General features: G+C 40.1%; 1 long non-coding RNA gene across 1 annotated transcript in view; it reads right to left on the reverse strand.

The window, feature by feature from the left end:
* Positions 1 to 14,196, reverse strand: part of Gm39617 — a 63,780-nt gene extending 49,584 nt beyond the window's left edge. Inside the window, exons 1-2 of the long non-coding RNA XR_865317.1 lie at positions 14,049 to 14,196; positions 12,279 to 12,402 (exon numbers count right to left, since the gene is read on the reverse strand). This is a non-coding gene — a long non-coding RNA (predicted gene, 39617). The remainder of the gene's footprint in view (positions 1 to 12,278; positions 12,403 to 14,048) is intronic.
* Positions 14,197 to 26,680: the final 12,484 nt, after the last annotated feature.

A 26,680-nucleotide genomic window follows, 5' to 3' on the forward strand; every position in this document is an offset into this window, starting at 1 on the left:
TTAGTTTGGGGGAGAAATGTTCTGTAAATGTATGTAGATGTTAGGTCTATTTGATTTATATTATTTAACTCCAGATTTCCAGTTTTTGCCCAGACAACCTGTCTATTGGTGAGAGTGGGATCTAGATGATATTTCTATTGGTGAGTGAATTACTGAAGTCACCCACTATCATAGTGTGAGAATTAGTATGTGATCTTAGATGTTGTAGCATTTCTTTTATGAACTTGGTTACCTTTTTGTTTGGTCCATACATCTTTAAAATTGCAACCTCCTCAGTGTATTTTTACAGTGATGAGTATGTACTATGCTCCTTATCTCTTCTTAGTAGTTTTAGTTTGAGTTCTACTTTTTTAGATATTAAAATGACACCTTCTTGACTCTTGGATCCAGTTGCCTGAAATACCTTTTCCATTCTTTTACCCATAGTCTATCCCTGACGATGCGGTGTGCTTCTTGGATGCCACAGAAAGATTAATCCTGTTTAATAACCCAATTTGTTAGTCTGTATCTTTTTATTGGGGAATGGAGACTATTAGTACTGAAAATTATTATTGTTGTTGTTATGGTATGCCCCCTTGTGATGAAGAGTTCTGGGATTATGTATTACTTGTGTCCTGAGTGTGGTTAAAACTCTTTCTAGACTGAGGTTTTCCTTCTAGTGCTTTCTTTAGAGCTGGACTGGTGGACAGAAATTGCTTTAAAATGTTTTTATCATAAAATGTTTTTCTTTCTCTGTTGATAGTTTTGCTAGGTATAGTAATCTGGTCTGGCATCTATCCAGGGCCTTCTGGCTTTCAGACTTCTCCATCAGAAGTCAATTGTTATTCTACTGGGACACTCTTGAAATACAATGTCTCCAACCAAGCCAGAGATTCTATTCTCTTAGATGGTTTCCCAATAATCAGTAAGAGCTTAAAGATCACACTTTGTCAATACAAGGCGAAATCCTTCTTTTTAATTTTTGAAAGTCTGTCTTAAAATAATATTTACACAAAGTCTAAAGCAAATATGGGGGGTTGTAAAAGTATTATCTGACATGGAATAATTAGAAATAATCTGAGTGTTCTCTATTGATAAATGGATAACTAAATAATGGACCTGTGAAAAAGTACATAAGAACTTTTTAAAATGAGGTACATTTATGTGTCTGGTTAAAAATACAAGCCACACCTGCCAAAAACCAGACTCTCCAGAGACCTCCTCCTCGAAGTCTGTGTCCTGAGACCCAAATCTTGTAGTCTTGACCCTAGCACTGCAACACAGCACCAGCTGTAGCCTTCTTTTCCTACTGCCCACATCTCTTGTGGATCCCATAGACCATGCCTGCCAACACCCTTCCTACTTGTTGCTGTCCAACTCCAGTAGGCATTCCTGCTAATCCAAGAGCTGCTTTCCTAGCACAACAAGTAGGCTGAAGGTAAGCCCACATTTCTCCTAAAATTCCAGAGATCCAATCCCCCAAATCTCATCCCTAGCTCTGTAGCAGGAAATCTGCTGTGGTCTCCTTTTCCTCTCTGACCCTGTCTCCATTCAATGGATTACAAAGACCTTCTCTTCCAGCCATCCTTCCCTCAATTCATCCTAGTATCCCACTAGAGCCCATCTATCCTACCACAGCATGTCCTAGATATTCCAACATAGCTGAAGCACAAGAAAAATACTTTAAAGAAGACTTTATGAATATGACAGCAGTCCCTAAAGAAGAAATAAATAAACCCCTTAAAGAAATCCAGGAAAACACAAAGGAACAATGTAAGGAAATAAATAAAACTGTTCAAGACATGAAATTGGAAATTGAATCAATAGAGAAAACAAAAACTGAGGGAATCCTGGAAGTGAAAATTTTAGGCATTTGAGCAGGAACTGCAGAGAGAAGCTTCACTATCAGAATACAAGAGATGGAAGGGAATGTCAGGCATTAAAGGAAAAGAAAAAGAAAAATTAAGCCACGCCACCTTGGGCACAAACTCGGCAGATGGTCTCAAGGTCCCAAGAGGACTCTCCATACCACAGGTGGCCTAGTACACCCAGGTTCTTGTGATCACTGGTGAGTGGAACACATCTGTTCCAAAACAACCCAGACCAGCTTGGACTAGCAGGAACAGGGACACAGGAAACCCATCCGATCAGCGGCGGAGGTTTGTTCCGATTGGTGCCTGTCCCACACCACCATAGGCACAAACTTGGCAGGTGTTCCCATGGTCCCCCAGAGGACTCTCCATACCACAGGCACCTTAGCACACCCAGAATCTTATGCCTATTGAGGAGAGTTGGCTTCGAGGGCTCTGACCCTGGACTAAGTTGAGAGCACCATCTTGTATCCCAGGTGTCTCAGAGACCAGTCCATGCAGGAGAGCACATGGACATAAGAACCAACAGAGCTTCTTGGAGAGGGTCCCTTTGGGTCCCTTCATCCTCAGCCCAGAGGCAGAGCTGAAACCCAGACCTCTGGGCAGCTTCCCCACCAAAGGAGAGTCCGCCTCCAGGGAGTGTTATGACCCCAGGTCTCTCAGAGATCAGTCCTCACAGAAGAGTGCATGGGCAGAAGAAGCAACAGAGCTTCTTGGACAGGGTCCCTTCTGGCCTTAATCTTCAGCCAAGAGGTGGATCTGAGCTCCAGACCTCTGTGCACCTTCCTTGCAAGAGGAGAGCTTGCCTGCAGAGACTGCTCTGACCACTGGGACTCAGGAGAGAGTTGGACTCCCAGGAGTCCTGACAGAGGCTAACAGAATCCCAGGAGGAACAAGCTCCAGCCAGAGACATCTATAAAAACTAACACCAGAGATTGCCAGATGGGAAAAGGCAAATGTAAGTATCTTACTAACAGAATCCAAGACCACTCAGCATCATCAGATCCCAGTAGTCACACCACAGTGAGTCCTGAATACCCCAACACACCCAAAAAGCAAGATTCAGATTTAAAAATCATATCTCATGATGCTGGTAGAGGATTTTAAGAAGGGCATTAGTAACTCACTTAAAGAAATACATGAGAACACCTCTAAACAGCTAGAAGGCGTTAAAGAGGAAGCACAAAAAACCCTCAAAGAATTACATGAAAATACTGCTAAAAAGGTAGAAGAACTTAAAGAGGAAACACAAAAATCCCTTAAAGAATTACAAGAAAACACAACCAAACAGGTGATGGAATTGAACAAAACCAACAAAGACCTAAAAATGGAAGAAGAAATAATAAAGAAAACCAAAGGGAGACAACTCTGGAGATAGAAATCCTAGGAAAGAAATCAGGAATCATAGATGCGAACATCAGAAACAGAATACCAGGGATGGGAGAGAGAATCTCAGGTACAGAGATTCCATTGAAAACATGGACACAACAATGAAAGAAAATGCAAAATACAAAAAGATCCTAACTCAAAACATACAGGAAGTCCAGGACACAATGAGAAGACCAAACCAAAAGATAATAGGTATAGATGAGAATGAAGATTTTCAATTTAAAGGGCCAGTAAGTATCTTCAACAAAATTATAGGCTAAGACTTCCATAACCTAAAGAAAGAGTTGCCCATGAACATACAAGAAACCTACAAAACTCCAAATAGACTGGACCAGAAAAGAAATTTCTCCCAACACATAATAATCAGAACAGCAAATGCACTAAATAAAGATAGAATATTAAAAGCAGTAAGGGAAAAAGGTCAAGTAACATATAAAGGCAGAATTACACCAGAATTCTCACCAGAGACCATGAAAGCCAGAAGATCCCGGACAGATGTTATATAGCCACTAAGAGAACACAAATGCCAGCCCAGGCTAATATACCTAGCTAAACTCTCAATTATCATAGATGGAGAAACCAAAGTAGTCCATGACAGAAACAAATTCACCCAATATCCTTCAACAAATACAGCACTTCAAAGGAATTAAAGGGAAAACTCCAACGCAAGGAGGGAAATTACACCCTAGAAAAAGCAAGAAGGTAATCCTTCAACAAACCTAAAAGAAGATAGCCACAAGAACAGAATCCCAACTCTGACAACAAAAATAACAGGAAGCAACAATTACTTTTCCTTGGTATCTCTTAATATCAATGGACTCAATTCCCCAATAAAAAGACATAGATTAACAGACTGGCTACATAAACAGGACTCAACATTTTCCTGCAAACAGGAAACCCACATCAGAGACAAAGACAGACACTACCTCAAGTAAAAGGCTGGAAAACAATTTTCCAAGCAAATGGTCTGAAGAAACAAACTGGAGTAGTCATTCTAATAGTGAAAAAAATCAGCTTCCAACCAAAAGTTATCAAAAAAGACATAGAGGGGCACTTCATACTCATCAAAGGTAAAATCTTCCAAGAGGAACTCTCAATTCTGAATATCTATGCTCCAAATGCAAGGGCAGCAACATTCTTAAGGAAACTATAGTAAAGATCAAAGCACACATTGCACCTCACACAATGATAGTGGGAGACTTCAACACCCCACTGTCATCAATGGACAGATCCTGGAAACAGAAATAAACACAGATACATTGAAACTAACAGAAGTTTTGAAACAAAAGGATTTAACAGATATCTTCAGAACATTTTATCCTAAAACAAAAGGATATACCTTCTTCTCCGCACCTCATGGTACCTTCTCCAAAATTGATCATATAATTAGTCACAAAACAGGACTCAACAGATACAAAAATGTTAAAATTATCCCATGCATCCTTTCAGATCACCACAGACTAAGGCTGTTCAATAAAAACATAAATAATAGAAAGCCAACGTAGATGTGGAAGCTGAACAACACTCTACTCAATGATACCTTGGTCAAGGAAGAAATAAAGAATGAGATTAAAGACTTTTTAGAGTTTAATGAAAATGAAGCCACAACATACCCAAACTTATGGGACACAATGAAAGCATTTCTAAGAGGGAAACTTATAGCTCTGAGTGCCTCCAAAAAGAAACTAAAGAGAGCATACAATAGCAGCTTATCAGCACACCTAAAAGCTATAGATCAAAAGGAAACAAATTCACCCAAGAGGAGTAGACTGCAGGATATAATTAAACTCAGGGCTGAAACTAACCAAGTGGAAACAAAAAGAATTATTCAAAGAATCAAGCAAATGAGGAGCTGGTTCTTTGAGAAAATCCACAAGATAGATAAACCCTTAGCCAGACTAACTATAGGGCACAGGGACAGTATTAACAAAATCAGAAATGAAAAGAGAGACATAACAACCGAATCTGAGGAAATCCAAAACATCATCAGATCCGACTACAAAAGCCTATACTAAAAAAACTGGAAAACATGGATGAAATGGAAATTTTTCTAGACAGAGACCAGGTACCAAAGTTAAATCAGGATCATATTAATAATCTAAACAGTCCCATATGCCCTAAATAAATAGAAGCAGTCATTAATAGTCTCCCAGCCAAAAAAAAAAAAAAAAAAAAAAAAAAAGCCCAGGATCAGATGGGTTTAGTGCAGAGTTCTATCAGACCTTCAAAGAAGATCTACTTACAACTCTCCTCAAACTATTCCACAAAATAGAAACAGAAGTTCATTTTATGAAGCCACAATTACTCTGATACCTAAACCACATAAAGACCCAACAAAGAAAGAGAACTTCAGACCAACTTCCCTTATGAATATTGATGCAAAAATACGTAATAAAATCCTCGAAAACTGAATCCGAGAACACATCAAAATGATCATTCATCATGATCAAGTAGGCTTCACCCCAGGGGTGCAGGGATGGTTTAATATATGGAAATCCATCCACTATTTAAACAAACTCAAAGACAAAAACCACATGATCATCTCGTTAGATGCTGAGAAAGCATTTGACAAAATACAACACCCATTCATGATAAAATTCTTGGAAAGATCAGGAATTCAAGGCCCATACCTAAATATAATAAAAGCAATATACAGCAAACCAGTAGCCAACATCAAACTAAATGAAGAGAAACTTGAAGCAATCCCACTAAAATCAGGCCCTAGACAAGGCTGCCCACTTTCTTGCTATGCATTCAATATACTACTTGAAGTCCTCGTCAGAGCAATTAGACAACAAAAGGAGATCAAGAGGATACAAATTGGAAAGGAAGAAGTCAAAATATCACTATTGAAGATGATTTGATACTATATATATAAGTGACCCTAAAAATTCCAACAGAGAACTCCTAAACCTGAAAAACAGCTTCAGCAAAGTACCTGGATATAAAATTAAGTCAAGCAAATCAGTGGCCTTCCTCTACACAAATAAACAGTCTGAGAAAGAAATTAGGAAAGCAACACCCTTCACAATAGTCACAAATAATATAAAATACCTTGGCGTGACTCTAACTAAGGAAGTGAAAGATCTGTATGATAAGAACTTCAAGTCTCTGAAGAAAGAAATCAAAGAAGATCTCAGAAGATGGAAAGATCTCCCATGCTCATGGTTTGGCAGGATCAATATAGTAAAAATGGCTATCTTGCCAAAAGCAATCTAGAGATTCAATGCAATTCCCATCAAAATTCCAACTCAATTCTTCACTGAGTTAGAAAGGACAATTTGCAAATTCATCTGGAATAACAAAAACCTAGGATAGCAAAAACTATTCTCAATAATAAAAGAACCTCTGGTGGAATCACCATGCCTGACCTCAAGCTGTACTACAGAGTAATTGTAGAAAAAAATAAATAAATAAAATCTGTATGGTACTGGTACAGCGACAGACAGGTAGATCAATGGAATAGAATTGAAGACCCAGAAATGAATCCACACATCTATGGTCACTTGATCTTTGACAAGGGAGCTAAAACGATCCTGTGGAAAAAAGACAGCATTTTCAACAAATGGTGCTGGTTCAACTAGTGGTTATCATTTAGAAGAAAGTGAATTGATCCATTCTTATCTCCTTGTACAAAGCTAAAGTCCAAATAGATCAAGGAACTCAACGTAAAACCAGAGACATGGAAACTTATAGAAGAGAACGTGGGGAAAAGCCTCAAAGATATGGGCACAGGGGAAAAATTCTTGAACAGTGGTTTGTGCTGTAAGATTGAGAATCAACAAATGGAACCTCTAAATTGCAAAACTTCTGTAAGGTAAAAGACACCGTCAATAAGACAAAAAGGTCACCAACAGATTGGGAAAGGATTTTTACCAATCCTAAATCCGATAGGAGAATAATATCCAATATATATAAAGAACTCAAGAAGGTGGACTCCAGAAAATCAAATTACCCTATTAACAAATGGGGTACAGAGCTAAACAAAGAATTCTAAACAGAGGAATACTGAATAGCTGAGAAGCACCTGAAAAAATGCTCAACATCCTTAATCATCAGGGAAATGCAAATCAAAACCACCCTGAGATTCCACCTCACGCCAGCCAGAATGGCTAAGATAAAAAATTCAGGTGACAGCAGATGCTGGCAAGAATGTGGAGAAAGAGGAACACTCCTCCATTGTTGGTGGGATTGCAAGCTGGTACAACCACTCTGGAAATCAGTCTGGTGGCTCCTCAGAAAATTGGACATAATACTACCAGAAGTTCCAGGAATTCCTCTCCTGGGCATATACCTAGAAGTTCCAACTTGTAGTAAGGACACATACTCCACTATGTTCATAGCAGCCTTATTTATAATAGCCAGAAGCTGGAAAGAACCAAGATGTCCCTCAACCGAGGAATGGATACAGGAAGTGTGGTACATTTACACAATGGAGTACTACTCAGAAATTAAAAACAATGAATTTATGAAATTCTTAGGCAAATAGATAGATCTGGAGTATATCATCCTGATTGAGGTAACCCAATCATAAAAGACCACACATGATATGCACTCACTGATGAGTGGATATTAACCCCGAAACTTAGACGACCCAAGTCACTATTTGCAAAACACATGAAACTCAAGAAGAAGGAAGACCAAAATATGGATATTTCATTCCTTCTTATAATGGGGAACAAAATATTCATGGAAGGAGTTACAGAGACAAACTTCGGCGCTGAGACTGAAGAAAAGACCATCCAGAGACTGCCTCACCCAGGTATCCATCCCATAAACAGTCACCAAAACCAGACACTCTTGCATATGCCAGCAAGATTTTGCTGATATAGCTATCTCTTGTGAGGCTATGCCAGTGCCTGGCAAATATAGAAGTGGATGCTCACAGTCATTTATAGGATGGAACACAGGGCCCCTATAGAAGGAGCTAGAGAAAGTACCCAAGGAGCTAAAGGGGTCTGCAACCCTATAGGAGGATCAACAATACGAACTAACCAGTACCCCACAGAACTGTGTCTCTAGTTGCATATGTAGCAGAGGATGGCCTAATCAGCCATCAATGGGAGAAGAGGCCCTTTGTCTTGGGAAGATCATATGCCCCAGTACAGGGTAATGCCAGGGTCAGGATGCAGGAGTGGGTGGGTTGGGGAGCATGGTGGGGGGAGGGTATTGGGAACTTTTGGGATAGCATTTGAAATGTAAATGAAGAAAATATCTAATAAAAATTAACATTTTAAAAAAAGAAATTCAATGTTAGGATGAATTTCAAAATCTAGTGTGCAGTTTTATATTCTTAAAACCACCAAGGAAATGTGACTAGATATTTACATGCAAGCAATGCTTCTTCCTGGGATATCCTAGATTTTAAAACAGAAAACAAAACCACTAAGCACACACAACAGGCTTTCTCAATGAACATACTAAGATATCCTGAGTCATCTTTTTGACAACAATGAAGCGTTTCTATTCTGGGCTGTTTTGTTAACTTCATAATGTGTTTCTGGGCTAATGGGCAATTTTTGAGATTGGGTTCTCATCTGAGTTTTATGTCCTTTTGTTTCTTGGCTCATTAGGCTATACACAATAGCACTTGAATGCCACTTCTTGTCCAAGTGCATAATCTCTATAATCCATTTGTATGATGTGAATACATACAGGTAGTGGAGCTTGGCTATGGTTTGTAATTCCACATGGTAGATCACACAGTTGCCCAACAAATCATTTCAGAGGCTACACAAGACATTCCCTACCCATCCTTTGGTATTGTACTTATTTCTCTTAGTATCTTGTATTTTACGTTTAATTTGAACATGCATTATCTTGTATTTTACGTTTAATTTGAACATGCACCTGACTCCCAGGAAACACACTTAATTTGGCTATATTCAATTAACACCCCCCTTTTTCTTTTTTACAAGCTTCTTGTATAGTTTTTGACAAACAGACATTTTGTTATTTATTGCTTCCTCATTTTATTGAGGATTCATAAGCATTGTCGGGATGTTAGGAGCAACAAGAGCATAAATGAAATCACCACTCTGCTAATGATTGAGTCCAGATGTTGAATATGGTTGCCTTAGCAATACTAAAACTGGCTTGGTTTCAGTATATTTCTGGTTCCTCTTCTGCCATCTCTGTTTTTCAAAACAATTTTTTAAATATATGTGTGTTTGTGTGTGGGTGCACAGATGGGGGATGTGTGCACATGTTTGTAGAAGGCAATGCAAGTGTCATTCCATTCTTCTTGTTCTAAAGTCAACTAAATTTTATTTCAACCAAGAATATAAAATAAGCAATGTATCATATTTTTAGCAGCCATTTCAAGATGGAGAGCAGGACAGCTCATAAAACCAGAAACCCTCTGATTTTGAGTCAAATTTCTCTTCGGTCTGGAACTGGACAGGTAGACAAGGCTGGCTGGCAAGCCTAGTGGATTGGTTCCTCTGTCTCTGCCTCCCAATGCAAGTGTGCACTATCATGATCTCTCTCTCTCTCTCTCTCTCTCTCTGTCTGTCTGTCTCTCTGTCTCTGTCTCTGTCTCTGTCTCTCTCTCTCTTTGTTTTTTCAAACATGAGACTGGGATTTGAATTCAGATCCTGTGTTTGTAAACTATCATGAGATCCTCCTGCCTCATCCTTCCAAGTATTGGGATTTGTAGATCTGAGAGTTATTTTTTAATAGGCCAGGTTCTGGCTCCTTTTTGACCATCCTTTCCAGGTGTGCCTGTCCATCTTTCTTAGGAGCTTCTGCTCTGTCTCTCTGGCTTTTTCTTCTACTCTGCTTCACAGATACACCGACTGGAGGCTGGAAGGCTAATCACCTGGAAACATCTTGATGCAATTAGGGGAAAGAGGATTCTGTTGTTCATGATTTCTGAGGTTTTTTTTTTCTCTCTCTCCAAATTGTGTGGTTGATTAAATTATGCACCTGATCTCTATGTTCTTAAAACAGAAGCACATTTAATGGGATGCAGCAATCAAACAAAATCCCTTCATATTATATTTTTGGGGATATTCTGATAGTTAAAAATAGCAAAATGAGCCAAGTTGCCCAAGACATAAAGGTTCATCTTAGAGAATATTGTAAAGCAAAAGATTACTTCCTATCTTCCAGGTACTCAGAGAGATTATTGCCAAGGAGTAAGTACTCATCACCCCCATGCCACTGTCCTGATTTTCAAAATAATTAATTTCTTCCTTTTCTTTGTATTTTCTTTAATTTTGCATACATTCCCCCAAATTATATATGTATGTGTGTGTATGTATATACATATACAAACACACACACACAAACACAAACGGGTGTGTTTGTAGCTTTTAAACACTGGGCTTGGCTTGGTGTAGAACAGATTCCTGGCAAGGACAGTAGAACAGTAGCAAATTCAAAGGAAGGATTTTACAGGGATCATAGACAAGCTGTGAGCAAGATTAAATATTAAAGACCAAGATGAAGGATCAAGAAGGGATAATGGAGGACTCCGTGGCTACCCACAGTGAAGAGTGGAGATTCTTCATCACTACCATGCACACCTGAAGGCTCCAGAGGAGGGAAAAGGTTTACGTGAAGTCAGCTTGCTCTCACTGTCACACCCAGCAACATTCTGCAAAGGTAATAGAGATTGGCCTGTGTGCACATCTGGGGCATTTTCTTCACTAATGATTGATGGGGATGGGGCAGCTCACTGGGCAGTATGACCTCTGACAAGGAGGTTCTGGGTTATACACGAAAACAAGCTGAGGAAGCCAAGAGGAGCAAGTAAGCAACCGGTGTCCCCCATGGTCTCTGTACCTGATTCCAGGTTCCCGCCTTGAGTTCCTGCCCTGACTTCTTTACATGATGGACTACGATAAGATAAAATAAACCCTTTGCTATCCAAGTTGCTTTTGGTCATGGTGTTTATCACAGCAACAGACAGGAAACCAGAAGAGAAATTGTTATCAAAGACTGGCTATTCCAGACAAGGCTGTGCTGTTAGGGGCAGATTCTGAAGGATTTTGGAACTCTGGGCTGGAAAAGCTGTTGAATTCCAAGCTTACCAAACTGTTCAGGGAAATTGGAAGAGCATGCTGAGAGCGTGTGATGCTGAGTGCAAATGATGGAGGCCTGACTTATGAAGTTTCAAGAGGAAGTTTGAGTGTCCCTCAAAACCGTTTTTGGAGCCATTTGTGGGATGCTTTAAATGACAACTCTGGTTAGCTGGAGCTGAGAAATCAGCTGTGATTAGAAGAGACCAGCATCACTTAGGTGAAATGTTTTGCCAATATTTGCTCAGGTTCAACACACAGAAACTGTGGTCCAGAGGTAGCCACAGTTGCATCTCCTGCTGGCAGACAAACTTAGTAATGTATAAGAGTCTTCTAGGTGGTACTGGCTGTACTGATGGGGAAGTCCAGGAATGACAGAGTCATGGAGAGAAGCTAAAGCTTTAAATCCAAGATCAGAGTCCCCAAGAGAGGCTACAAAGGGTTACTGTTGAAGATGAGGTTTCAGTTGCAGTAGAAACACAATGCCATGATTGTGGGACATCTACCAAGAAGAGCAGCAGGAGTGGAATGAAGCTGCTCTGAGCCTATGAGACATGCCATGTGCATGGTAGATGTCAGAGCCAGAAGAGGTCCACTATAATGTTGGATTTATTTTGTTTTTGTTGTTTTTTTGTTGTTGTTGTTGTCGTTGTTGTTGTTGTTTCTCCTGACTGATACAACTAGAGCCCTCTGTGAAGAGGAAGCCTCAATTGGAAAAATGCTTCCATCAGATTGGTCTATAGGTAAGTCTGTGGAACATCTTGATTAGTGACTAGTTAATGATTAATGTTGGAGGGCTCAGCCCAATGTGGGCAATGCCACCCGTGGGCAAGTTGTTCTGTATTATATAAGAAACCAAGCTGAATGAGCCATGAGGTTTAAGCCAGTAAGAGTGCCTTCATGGCTTCTGCCTACTTCTTGCCTCTGGGTCCCTGCCTTTGGGTTCTCTACACAATGGACCATAAGTGGAAATAAACCATTTCTTCCACAAGTCATTTTCAGTCACGGTACTTACCACAGTAATCGAAAGCACACTAGGGCGTGTGCTATTGCCCAGCCTGTGATTTGCTCTTGTTGGCTGTCACTGACCAAAAGCCAGCATGTAAGTAGCACATTTGAAGAAGACAGTGGTAGTCATCCTGTGGGCACAGAATTAAGCAAATGAAAGTAGAGAATGGATCTAGAGTATGAACATACCAAAGACAGGCCTGAAAAAGCATGATGTGAAAGGAATTTCACAACTACATACAAGCAACTACTGTATTGTACAAGTATATAATTAGCTGTCAGTTTTATGGTTGATGGACATTTGGGTTGTATCTTGTTTTAGATTATTATGACTGATGTCAGCTGAGGCACATAGGCAAGCTTCCTATTGGGTGTTTACCAAGGAACAGAATGACTGCAGATAAAGCATTTCTAGGTGCAGAATTAATGAACAGCATACAGTATATTCCATACTGTTTCTATAGATCATGAAATTTGTTCCACATCCTTGCAGATCTTACATATTGCTAACTTCTTTCCTTTGGCCACACTCATGTGCAGGACATTTTCAGTTTTACTGACCTTCATTCATAATGCCCATAGATTTTATACTTTCATAAACTTCAAATTCTAGCTTCTTGTACATTTTAAAATATTATTTGTATGAAAGGCACATATTTAGAACATATATCTAACTAGAAGTTCTTTGTTGAATACACACACACACGCACACACACACACACACACACACACAATTTCCATTGGCCAAATGTATATAGCCATAGAAGCTAAGACAATCATGTAATGCCCTACTATTTGGTTACCCTATATGGTGCTTATTTTGACAATGTGGCTTTCCTCACCATCTCTTTTTGTTTTAGAGTATAGATGGTCATTATCTCCCACAAATGATGATGATTTTCTCATTCCTTTTTCCTGATGACTTGAGTATTTCCTATTGCAATGTGTTGGCCAGATGCGGGGTGCTTGATAAGCTCCAGAGATTGCTGAAGCATTCTATATTACCCTGAAGCCTTTGTGGGCCCATCTGTAGGCGCTTTGGGAGTAGTTAAAGCTCGTTTGGTAGGTTTACTCTGCCTGTTTGTCTGCCTGCCTGCCTGCCTGCCTGCCTGCCTGCCTACCTTCCTTCATTGATTCATTTGTTCATTTGTTCATTCTTGCTTGCTTTCTTCTGTCTCTCTCTCTCTCTCTCTCTCTCTCTCTCTCTCTCTCTCTCTCTCTCTCTCTCCTTTAAAAATATGTTTTTATCCAACTAGTATAGCATCTCTTCCTTACCTCACTTTCCTCCCTCCAGCCCCTCCATATTGTATCCGGCTGTGGTTTTTCAGGATGTTCTCCATTTGCTGTACAGAGAGGCTTTTTTTGATGAGGGGTGGTAGCTACACTTATCCAGGAAATGTGGCTGATATGCCCTGATGCATTTTCAAAGTTATAGGTTCCCAGAATTTTAGAGCTGAAAGAGATTTGAGACTATCTACTTCAGGAAACACCAAGCATAGCCTCTGGCAAACTTGGCTCCTAGCTGCTTCTGAGAAGTTTTATTGGGAACATGGCCTTCTTGGGGTATGTAATATCTGAGCTGTTTCTCTGCTACAATGAAATCTGAGTAGTAAGACAAGAGACTGTGGCCCTCAGAGCACAACATCTCCATTATCTAGCCAACTCTTGTGGACTCCATTTTCTGTGACAGGTGAAATGTGGCCACTGCTCAAGGTCCCACAGCTGTTAGTGGTGGAGTGTGGATGAGATTATATGTCCGCAGATACTTTCTTTTCACCTTTTCATGTGACAAAATCCTCTGTCATCTACCATGAAATCCATTTGACAGGATGTGGCTTATCCTGGGTAGGATGGAGGTCAGCCCCTGGCAGGATGGGAGGTCCATGCTTCTTTGCAACTCTCCTGTTTGCTGTGGCCTTTTGCTCTGTCAAAGATGGTACCTATAGCAATAAGAGAAAAATAAAATTGATGTTCCTCTCTTAAAGGATGAAGTGCTCCTCTTTTTGCCCACCTCCTGCCTTCCAGTACCACTGTGATGCAGGGTTATGCTTAATGAAAACACTAGACAAGTTCAATTTGTCACTTTCTACTTGGAATTCCCCATGTTGTAGCCAGACTTTTTCCTATTTTGTGGGTTCTTCTTTCTTCCACCCTTTCAACTCCCTAACACTAGATCAGAGAGAAAAGGGGAAAGAAAGGAAAGAGGACATTGTTATCATTAGACTACTTCCTGCTGACTAGGGGTGTCGAGTTCCTTGGGCAAGTTTGGGCTTTACCATCAGGATATCTAATTTTTTTCTTTTTCTTCTTTGTGCACAGCTACTTAACAACCAGAGACCAAAAGCAATGAAAAGCAACCAGCAACAACCAAACAACAGCCCACCTTGTCTCCCAGGGCCTTGACCTCTCATTTATATACCCTCTGAAAAGTCCCCAGAATTCCAACCACCACACAACTGTAGAACTGTCTGCAGCTGGCAATGTCAAGCCTCTGCTGGGGGCGGGGGGGGGGGACAAATCATATCAGCTGCTGCAGAGCTGTCCCACATCCCCACACCGGGACTAAAACAGAAAACCCATTCTTACAGCATTTCTGTAGCTTTTAAAGAAACCAGAACCTCTGAAATTGTCACTCCACGGTGCTTCTGTTTACTTGAAGCTGAGATCTACAAGGGACCTTGAATTATTATTTACTCTCCTTGCTGCCATTATTCACAGCTTTCTAGGCATAAAAACATTCAATTAACATTTCAAGCAGAGCTCTGTGGCAATGAAGACAGGCAGCATTTCTGTTGAAAGAAGAGTGACCTCAAATGTGCTGCTTTCAATACTAGTTTTAGCTTCCTTCTGATTGCAAAGACATAGCAGTTATTAAAAAAAAAATGTTTGTTTTCTTTCCCATGCTGTTTCTCTCCACTTTCTCAGCATCTCTCACGCATGTTTTGCAGATGGAAAGACTGGTTCTGCGTTTCTGAGCCTGTCCTTGCTCTGTGCCTTGCTCCCGGCTGTTAAAGCCAAGTGTCATCAAAGAGATTGTATGTAAGAAGTCACTGCATAAAGGAGGCCCTTCAACAAGTATGCTAGGGAATGGAATTTGATTTCTGTTAAGTTAGACTTGTTTTCTCCTTGTACTATTCTGTTTGATACATGCTTCTTAAAGTTAATTTCAAATCCGTTCTGCTTTGAGTATCTTTGCAAAACTATAACGTGTGCTGTATACTATCAGAAGCTTATTTATTTATTGCTTGTAGAGATAAGTGGCGGATGTTTTCTTTTCCTATGTAAGTGCTTTCTTTCATTCTTTTCACAAACACAGAGGACGACTAACTAGTTGCCTACAGGCTATCTGAAGTGCTGTGCTGAGTCTTCACTGCAGACCCTACCACTCCTCTACACCATAACCTTGGGTTGTTTTTCCTGAGGCCTGAAGTGACAGTGTCTGAAGAGATGATCCGAAGCTCTTGGCTTGTTGCATTCTAGATTGTGGAGCTACGCATTCCACATTGCATACGACTCTTACATATGCCATGGTTCCATAAACAGGTGGGTGGTTACTTCAAAAGCAGAGGGGAGAGGAACAGGCAATAGTAAATTAGACTGGCTTTTCCTTCTTTTGATGCAAATTCCACAAATCCATCAATTTGAACCTTTGATTCCCTATTGGCCCTCAGGTTTTGGCCACTTGTTGCTAAAAGAACCTACATTTGTGGTACTACCCAAATGTTAGTCTCTTAGGAGTCTACCTCCATCTGTGTTTCCCATGTGGTTTCTCCCCAGTGATTTGCACGAACCCTTGATGGACGGTGTGTTTTCCCAGCTAAGGCTGGCCACTCACTGAAGGGTAGGTTGAGATAGCATCACTCTGCAGAACTTACATAGATCCTTAGCCTCCAGCCTTGCCTACCTCCTGCAGGTTTTCTTCTATGAAGAGACCACTGAGGAGCTGCTTTGACACTCAACTGGAGGACCAGGGACTTGCAAGGGCAAATGGAAGAGATGCCTCATCTGTGCTGGGCATCCTCTAAAGGTTGTCATTTTCCCATCTGTCTTGACCTGGCAATTGGTTTTAATTATTAAGAGCTCTAATTATCTTGGTGGCTTGTTGGAAGAGCTCAGCAAGCTTATTCATAAGATCTGAGGACGGGATAATGTGGTCAGACCTATGAGTGTCGAAGTTCCTAATGGCACTAGTCTTTCAGTCCCCGTGGGAAAGCATATATGTATCTGGAGTGGTTGGATGAATCAAGTACAGGAATGAACTGCTTCAGAGGCATAACCATTAAAAGTCTGATGATGATCTGGGGCAAAGGGCAGGCTGGTACCTTTGTGTTAAAGCAAATACTTGGATGACACTAACTCTCTCTGGAGCTGTGTTCCCATTGTTTGCCTTGATCATAGTTTTTTAAAAAGCACCTACTTGATGATTGCCATGAGAATGTCACTTACAGAGTCTAATCTTACAGGACAATTGTCGCCCTTCCTCAGATGCCATCCCAGGTATCTTGGGAGACTTAGCTGCATTCTGAACAAATCTTCCTCTATCTCAGGCTTGGTGTCGAGTCTTCCTTTAAGATCAAATACTTTCTTCCTCCATGGCTATAGTTCTTAATGTTTTTAGTCAGGGGCCTCTTTGTGAGGCTAAAACCTTTGGACTTTTTTTTTCAGAACTATGAACTTGAAAAGTACAAGGCACATACATGATAAAGAGGGCTGATGAGAATGAAATACATACTTAACTTCTCCTTCTTCACACACTTAAAAACAAGACCCAATGTAAGGTCCAAGTATTGGCTTTGGAATTATGATAACATATTTTCAATTAAATGTAGCAGCTTCACATTCCTTCCTAGCCCCCTTCCCCCTGTCCTTCAAATTCATGGTCCCCTTGTCCATTCATTGTTGTTGCATGCATAGGTGTATTCCTATATCCATAGTTGGCAACCAAATCACAGGTGTTTTAAAGTCTATCCGGTTGGTAATAGGAGGAAATACTGTGCTGTGATTGAAAACAAACCATGTATAGTGGCATGTGCCTGTCATCTCAGACCTCAGAGACGTAGGTAGGAAGATTGTAAGTAACAATCTGAGCTATGTAGTAAGACTGTCTCCAAAAACCCAAAACTAATTATTAGTGAAAAGAGAATACCTTTCCCTCCCTCCTTCCCTCCTTTGTTCTCTCCCTCCCTCCTCCCTCCCTCCTTCTCTCCCTCTCCCTCTCATCTCCATCCCTCCTTCTTTCATTTCACCTCTTTTCATTTCAGTCCCTCCCTCCCTCATTCCTTCCTGCTTCTTTTTTTCCTTCTTGCTTCTCCTTCTTCCTTCCCTCCTTCCCCTCCCTTTCCTCCATCTCTCCCCTTTCTTTCCTTCTTCTCCTTTCCTTCTACCCTCCCTCCCTCCATTCATTCCTCCATTATACTTTTTCATTACGGGAGCTACTTGAATTGGAAACCTCTAGTAGGTTAGTAAACACAGGAAGCTCTGTGCAGGGTGCATACAGTCTTCCCTATAATCTGGCCTTTGTTAGATTCATAGGCTGTGATGACTGTGTCCTTGACTATAATTAGTTCCCTTGTTGTATCTGGCTCCCTGATTCAAGTAGGATGTTTAGCTCCGTAGAAATTAGAAGACACCAGTGGTCACATAGAAAGGGATGCTACTTATACTCATCCAAAGGCCAAGGGAGTCAAATTCAGCAGGAGGAGAATGGCCATTTACCTTTCTGCCCAGCATCTTTGTAACAGGATCCTCATTAAGGACTTCAGGCATCTTAGCACTTATCACAGGCTTGTGAGATGAACTTAGACTACTCTAGTCTCCCTTACATGAAAGCCATGTCCCTCTGAACTGGCTCTTTTGATGCCTTCTCACCTATTTTCACTTCAATGTGTTCTGTTCCTTTTCCAGAGGTATACTCTAGCCACCTCCGTCTCTGAAAAATCACTGGTATTTTGTTCACCGCCCTTAACTAAAATCTCCCCTCAAACATAAACAACATTTGTATTGTGAGCATGTACTTCCCATTTTGGGGGGGGTCAGGGGGGGAGGGACAAGTATTGTTTTCAAACCTCTTACTAATCTTTTCAGGTCCAATAAATCCAACTACCTTCACAAAGCCTTCTCTGTTATAGTGAGTTCCAGAAAGATCCCCAGCTTCAATTCTCCTTGTTGTGTAATCATACTTTCGCCAGTATTGGTGAACTGTGTAAACTGCTTAGTTAGTGAATTCCTTATGTATGTTTTTCTTTCATGTTGTAAGGATTTACATTTTTACTTTGACGGTGTGTATATGCACCATGCTTGGTGGCAAGTGTGCTTATCCACTGGGCCAAAATGAGTGTATTATTTATTCATAGCCATTTCTCCTCACATTTAATCCTCCATCTTGTACAGTATCCCATTTCATCATGCTATAATTAGATAATTATTTTAACATTCTACATGGTACACATGTAGAAAACATTTATAAAACATCTATAGCTCTTGGCTCAATGTCTGATGTCAGTAACACTTCAGTTGACTTAGTATTAAGTTATTTATTTTTTTCAAAAGGCCACCATTTGCCATGGGGAAAGGTCTTTGTTCAAAAGCAGCATTTTGTATCCAGCCTTAGCCTAGATTTTTCTTGACTCCATCTAATGAAAGGAAGGATTTTGGTTAATCAGATTGCTCTGGGCATTTGTTGTGTACAGACTGGGAAGAAAGGCATTTCCTTTGGTTCCTCTCTATATATATTATATTTGCAGATCGTTTTCCTCTTGGATTTACTGGGGAGAAGGCAGAAACAGGAGCTGGTTATTTTTGGGTCTCTGTGTAGAGTGGGAGATGCTATCAGAATGTGCCAAATCAACCATCACCTGAGGAAGGAAGCATGAAGCCAACTTCATCCTATTCACTGCACGGTCTGTTGTATTTCTTGTATTTGTTTAGGATTTTATAATATCACAAAAGTCACCAAGTTATATGTTATTGCCTGGCATGGTGAGATAGCAGTGTATATGGCCATTGTCTCTACTGAGTGCTGCATCTCATGGACTACTGTGTTATCGGACAGAGTCTTGTTGTAGGTTACCTTCCATACTCTCTAGAGAGTAGATTTTACTCCTGTGGGAGGTGTGGTCGAGGCAGCTTGCTAAACTATCTATGGCACCTCGGCCACTCTGCCTATAGCAATTCCGGTAGCTCCATTAAGGGTGTTGGCCTGGTAGTAACGATCATGGTGTTTTCCCCAGCACTGGGTTTCATCCTAATGGGTCCATGATTTTTCAAGTCTAAGGCCTGGATTCAATTCTCCTCCCTCCCCTAATAAGGAGGCAGCCCAACCCTGCCTGTTTGTTGACTGCAGGGGATGGATAAGCAAATCTTCTTGCTTTCTTCAGTGTATGTTTTCATTTTATTATTCTGAAAGCAGGCTCTGCTGCCTCCTTTCCTTAGCTCTAAAAGAGGGAGTTTGGTGTGTTAATGACTATTTAACTTTTGTATTTGTAGAGCAATGATAACTAGAAAAACTTATTTGGCTGCTATCATGATCCACCCAAGACTCATTAAAGTCTTGGTAATCAAGGCTGGTGGCATTCACATGGACCCAAACCAGACTCCCAGAAAGAAAATGGATATGAACGCCACATTATTTATAACAGACAAAAGACACAAGCACTTGCCATATCCACCACCTAATGAGTGGAGAGATAAAATGTGGTGCATTCATACGTCAGTGATTAAAAGGAAGAGGGCTCAGAAAGCAAAATGTCTGCTAGGACGCATGAGAAGCTGAGTTCAGATCCATCCCAAGCACACAAGTGAAAAAGTCAAGCACGGGAGTGCACGCCTGCAATCCCCATGCTGCTGAGGTGGGAACAGGGGGATTCTGGGAGCTCACTGTCAGCTCAGTTACGGGCGAGCTTCAGGATCAGTGAGAGGCCCTGCCACAAAACACAGGTGGAAAGTGATTGAGGAAGACACACAGCATTGATCTCTGGCCTCTCAGCACCTATGTAGACACACACATACTCCACACACATACAGACATACAAGAAGAACATGTATGAACCATGAACCTTTGCTAACTGAAAGGAGCTAATCAGAAAGGAACATCTGCTGTATGGCTCACTCTGTAAGAAATGTTCATAAAGTACAAGGTAGGTAGTGCTCCCTTTTGTGGGGAATAGTGAGGACTAACTGTGAATGAGTGGGGAATTGTCCTATGGAGGTCAATACTTGCCTAAAATTCTCAACACTCAGACCATATTTTAAAACATTAAATCATACGCTTTTACAAGTGAATTATGTCTTGGGTTGTAACTCAGTAGATTTATGTATTTAGTATTAACATCAACACATATCTTAAAAATATTAAGTAGCCCGAGCGTACCTGATATCTGCCAGGTTACCTACTCCAATGTGAGCTTGAAGCTTCTGTACATGTCGTCTGGAGTCTGTTCTATGCAGTTGACTTCCTAGCACGTGTTCCCCACGGAGTCCTACAGTTTTAGCAAGTTATTCTTCCATCAGGAGAACCCGTTAAGAATTCTCACAAACACTGAGCCAAAACAAAGCTTAGGAAATTGGCTGACAAAGCTGGCCTTTTGCTTCGTTTTGCTTCCCCCCTTCATCCCAATAGTAAGAAATATTCATGGAGATCTGCCATGAATATCTCAAAAATGTGACCTTTCAAAATCCCATAGGCAAGCTGGGGGTGGTTCCTATGCTCCATGGAGCCCCGATGCACTCTGGTCTGCAAAAGTCCCCTCCAGCATGTGCTGTGTGCATCCTGGCCATGCTTTTGCTGAAGCAGGTGACAGTCCTTCCTGTTTTACAACTATCAGTATAAAGCATAAATACCTACTGGGTCCCAGACACAAGGCAGCTCATGAGAGCATAATAATATTTAGATATATTTAGATATCTATTCCACATAACAAAGGTCTCCAGTTTTACTCTACCTAAGGTGAGCCCACATGCCTAGCTCATCTACCAAAGTATATTGGGTTAGTTTCTCCCTGTCCTATTAGTTAGTTTGCTCCTTGTGGGGTGGGTGTGTGTGTGTGTGTGTGTGTGTGTGTGTATGTATGTGAATTGTGTACAAGACTGTACAGGTTGGAGGCCAGAACAGAATATCAGGTATCTGTTGCTATTACTCTCTGCCTAGTTGCCTTGAGGCAGATGAGTCTAGGCTGTCTGACCAGCATGCTCTTGGGACACGCCTATCTCTGCCATTCAAATGCTTGATTGACAAGTATAGGCAGCCATACTGTGCTTTTTACATGGGTACTGGGGATTCAAACCTAGCCCCTCGTGATTAGAAAGAAGTCAGTCTTTCCCCAGTTCCTCTCTTATTATAATTACTATTAATACTGAGCCAGGTTCTCACTTGTGAACCCAGACTAACTTTGAATTTACCATCCTCCTGTCCCCAGCCTCCCAAGGGCTGAGATTATAGGCATATGTCACTACTATTGCAGCTTTTAGTATCCTTTTTATGCATAATTATTATCTAATCTCCACACCTGATTCCTTCTTATTCACCTTTAAAATAAATCAATTTCTTACTATTTGTAATTACAAATATATTCGTCTATTGTGTCTCTGTCCTTAACTAGACTATAAACTGCAATGAAGTCTCTTCTTTATCCTAGAAGCAGAATTCTGAATACTAATCTTTATGAATGTATACTGAATTAATAACAATAATATCATATGAGAGTCATTGAATTAGCAACTACTTGAGTTGCTATCTATAAAAACAAAAGAGCTTTATAACAGACTAGCCAATCAGTGATGAAACATGCACAGGTGGCCAGAATGCTGAGCCCGTCAGAAGCTTAATTAAATGTAATAGCACAAAGTCTCTCTACATGCTTTCCCCAGCTTTGAAGTTGGCGGGTGTCCTTCCTGAAAGTGTCTCTCCACTCTCCTAAATCCTGTCTCCTCTGCCTTCAAACTCATATTGAACAGAATCTTCCCCACAAATGTAAGTTCTCACAGTTCTCTGAGAAATTTTGACTCTAAAAGGTCACCCATCAGAAACCTAAAATGTCAGTATTTCCCTAGATACAGAGGCTCGTCTCGTTTCTTTAACCACTAAACTAAATGACAAATCAAAGACATTCTAAGGGGGGGGGGGAACTATCGGAAGGCGGACTTGTAAAGTAGAATTGAAGTTGAAAAGAAAGTAAGAACGAGCCACAGTATACAGGCATCAGCAGCCACAGGGGAACCCTGCCAAGAAGTCAGAAATAACTTCTCAAGGGTAACTGTTTCCAATCTATTTCATTTCTTTTCATTACTCTTCCCAGGTAGCACAAAACTTCAACGGATATGAAACCTTTAACCAAACATAGCTTGTATCACGCTCTATTTATATTCTTATTTCATTTGATTTCCATTATTTCCCCGATAATTCTCTTGGTATTAAAAGTCCTTTTGATGGCTGCTCTGTTTTCTATTTCCAAAGCCATTAACCCCCTTTCCCCACCTCAGCACGGGGAATGCTTCTTGAGTGACAGCCTTGTTTACAGGGAGAGGAAGGACTTGGCAGCCCTTCCAAAGTGTCAAATGAGATAGCCTCAAGAACACTGAAGAAAGTGTCACCAGAGGGGGAGGCAGCGCCACACTAGCCAGGCTGCCTCTTTGTTGTGCACTAATAGGATTCTCTGACAAGCACTTTTGAGGAAGAGGGATTTGCTAGGAGGGACGAGCGCCAGGTAATTTCTTTATACCTTTTATATGACTTTCAGTACTTCGACTCCCAAAATGGTAGAGACTGACTTTAATACACATAATGAGAAGAAACTTAAAAAAAAAAAAAAAAGCTATTAATTTAAATTGAAACAGTGCCCTTCTGAGGATGAACAACTTGAGTTCTAATATCTGAGTTTATTCTAATGCACTAAACTTTTAGTATAAACTTGATGGGGTTTTTAAAAATCCATTTCAAAAACGCATATCTGAAAGTATGTCAAACTGTCTATTTGAACTGTCATTATTTTAAAAGCTTCTGATCATACAGTAATTGGCCAAAGTCCTCTAAAATATTTACTGTATTTTTTTCTTTCCTATTCTGCTGTTAGATGCATTCTTTTGGTGGTTTCAGTTAGTTATTTGAATGGGTTCTTTTACATAAGTAAGGCTGCAATTCTAAGCACTTAAGCCCCAGTCAGATCTCGAGCTGTACTAGCCACATTTAGTTGGTATTGAATAGTTCACGACCTGGTAACAAGACTGGGAAGTAGCCCTCCCAATTGTAGTATTCAGAGGAATGGCTAGGAAAATGTCTTCCAGTGCTTTCTCTGGGCCTAAGCCCAGATGTGAAGATAGATCATTCCACCTATCCCATGTGCAGCCTAGACATCTGTCAAAATAATAACAATGAAATCACTGTGTGTGTATATGTGTGTGTGAGTGTGTGTATGTATGTATGTGTGTGTGTTTGTGTATATGTGTGTGTATGTGTATGTGTGTTGCCACCTAGACATCTGCTGAAATAATAACAATGAAATCACTCTGTGTGTGTGTGTGTGTGTGTGTGTGTGTGTGTGTGTGTGTGTGTGTGTGTCTGTTTAGGCAGTATCTAAAATGTTTCATGTTTATGAAAGCATATAGTGTTTTGTAATTTAATTCAAATTAACTTGCAGTTTTTCTATGTATCTGTGCTCACTCTTAAGTTTTTACCTCTGTCTTCATGTCTTTAGCATTAAACTTGGAAAGAACAGCAACAACAAAACAGAAGTTTGCTTTTTTCAATAGAGGGCCAGCAAATTAGCTCAGCAGGTACAGGTATTTATAGCAAATCCTAATGGCTTGAGTTACCAACATGGCAGAAGGAGAAAACAAACTCCCACAAATAGTTTTATGACCTCTACGACTATGCCATGTGTGTGACATGGATGCACACACACACACACTCACACACACACACAAATGACAGAAAGATGGATATATGGATGGATAGATAGATGATAGATAGATAGATAGATAGATAGATAGATAGATAAAATTTTGAAAGCCGTTAGTAACAACAGTCCAGGAGATTTCACCCCATGTTTTTCTTTTGGCACATCAGTTCATTTGTCCCAGTTTTTTTCTTCCACCAACACTGAAGAAAATGGATGGATTCTGTCTGTTTTTAGTTCTGTGTAAATCATTCTTTTGATCTAAACATATTTTATAAGAAAAACCTAGTTAATTGAAAAATTATGGGCTAGAAGAATAAAAAAAATATGCTTTGAAAATGTTTCTAAGGCACAAAGAATGGAAAAGATTGTTGATTTCAAACTTTACTATTCAACCAAATCCCTCAGTGAGGACAGCCTGGAGGCATGATGGGACTGACAATTGATAATGCCATGCCTGTCTAGAAGATTTCAATCAGAAAGTTAGAATAACCTTTTTTTTTTTCTTTTGAGACTGAAGAGGTGGCTAAGGAGCTAAGAACATTGGCTGCACTTTCAGAGAATCTGGGTCCCATTCCCCAAGACACACATGATGGCTCACAGTCAATTATATCTTCCGTCCCAGATAAAACACAGTTATGGCAGCTAAAGTATGTTCCAATATGCTGTGGGAAAATATTTCTCATCCTGAATTGCACAGAGAATAAAAATCCATTCATAGACTAAATGCAAACTATTTTTGCAATAAACAATCTGAAAAAAAAAAAAGAATAGGCCACCAGAAGATTTCCACTGAAGAAACCTGTATAAGGAACAATTATTGAAATAATAAAAATGAAGTTGAGTTTTTAAAAATGGAAGCCGGGCATGGTGGCACATGCCTTTAATCCCAGCACTTGGGAGGCAGACAGGTGAATTTCTGAGTTCGAGGCCAGCCTGGTCTACAGAGTGAGTTCCAAGACAGCCAGGACTACACAGAGAAATCTTGTCTCAAAAAACCAAAACAAAAAATAAAAGTAAGTTTAAGGGGCTGGAGAGATGGCTCAGCGAGCACTGACTGCTCTTCCAGAAGTCCTGAGTTCAAATCCCAGCAACCACATGGTAGCTCACAACCATCTGTAAGGAGATCCGACTCCCTCTTCTGGAGTGTCTGAAGACAGCTACAGTGTACTTACATATAATAAATAAATAAATCTTTTTTAAAAATGGAAATCTTGAAATATTAGGAAGAAGAGTGATCAGATATACTGACAACTTTAAAATACACCTGAACAAATTAATATTTAATTTGTAGAGTTTAAAATGTGATATAGCCAAAATACTGATGGAAACATAAATACCAGATGAAATAGTTATGGCAGCTAAAGTATGTTAAGCAAGCTTTTCAGAGTTGAGAGGACATTGGGATGTTGACTAGCTACTCCAATAACTTCAAATAGAATGGAAATGGAATGAGCTACTTCCATAAAATGTGGGAGAGAAGAAATTTTTAAAAAGCAATAAATTCAAAACACATAAAATAAAAAATGTAGCAAAAGTGATGCATAGAACATATCATAAATAAAGTGGTACAAATGAAAATATTGAGAGTGGGACCAGAAGTCAATCTACTAAAAAAACACTACAAAATGACAAACATCTTCAATGTACCATTTATTTTTTTAAAATGCACCTCTTTTTTATATTTAAAATATCACAATGCAGAGGTCATTGCTGAGGACATCAATTCAGTGATAGAAGGCTCACCTAGCACAACAGGACCTGAGTTTTTTTTACTAAAGCCAGGGAAAGCAAAAAAGACTAAACATGGAAAAGCTAGCTTGGTAGAACCAACCAAATAAGTTCATGGTATTCTAATAGTATTGAAAAAAGAAAGAAATTTTAGATGCTCAGCCACAATGTGCTACATGTACACATACACACTAAGCAATGAGATAAGCTTTTCCTCCTCCATCAATGACCAACTTCCAACACTTTCTACTCATACCTATTCCCAATGTACCAGGACATAAAGGATGGAAAGGTTGATCCGGTCTGAACTGTTTGGGGATACACACACACACACACACACACACACACACACACACAAAGACAAAACTGTCGTCAAACTTTTAATCAGAATCCCTATTCCATCATCTTAGGCTGCTGTATGGCTGAGTATGAATATGATTACGATTCTTGTGGGGAGGAAATGGCCAATAGAAAAGTGATCATGTGGCCTATCAACCAAAATAAAGAACATCCCATGAGATGGCCCTTAGTAGCCAAACTCCTCCTTCCTTTGAACTCCATAAAATGAAGCCCCAAACAATAACTGGGTTCTCTGAGTAGCCTCATTCAGAAGACAATCGAATCTGTACCCTCAGTTTGCTTTGAATGGAGTTATCTTGCTACTTGGGCAAATCTGTGTGAGCCTTTGTTTCCAACTGTTTGGGTAGGAGGCCAAGAACAAGAAAACACTAAACACCACAAGATCAGCAAAACGGCAGGAACTAAAATATACTTTTTACAATACCTCTAA

The sequence above is a fragment of the Mus musculus genome, chromosome 1 (genome assembly GCF_000001635.26).
Source record: "Mus musculus strain C57BL/6J chromosome 1, GRCm38.p6 C57BL/6J".
Taxonomy (NCBI): domain Eukaryota; kingdom Metazoa; phylum Chordata; class Mammalia; order Rodentia; family Muridae; genus Mus; species Mus musculus.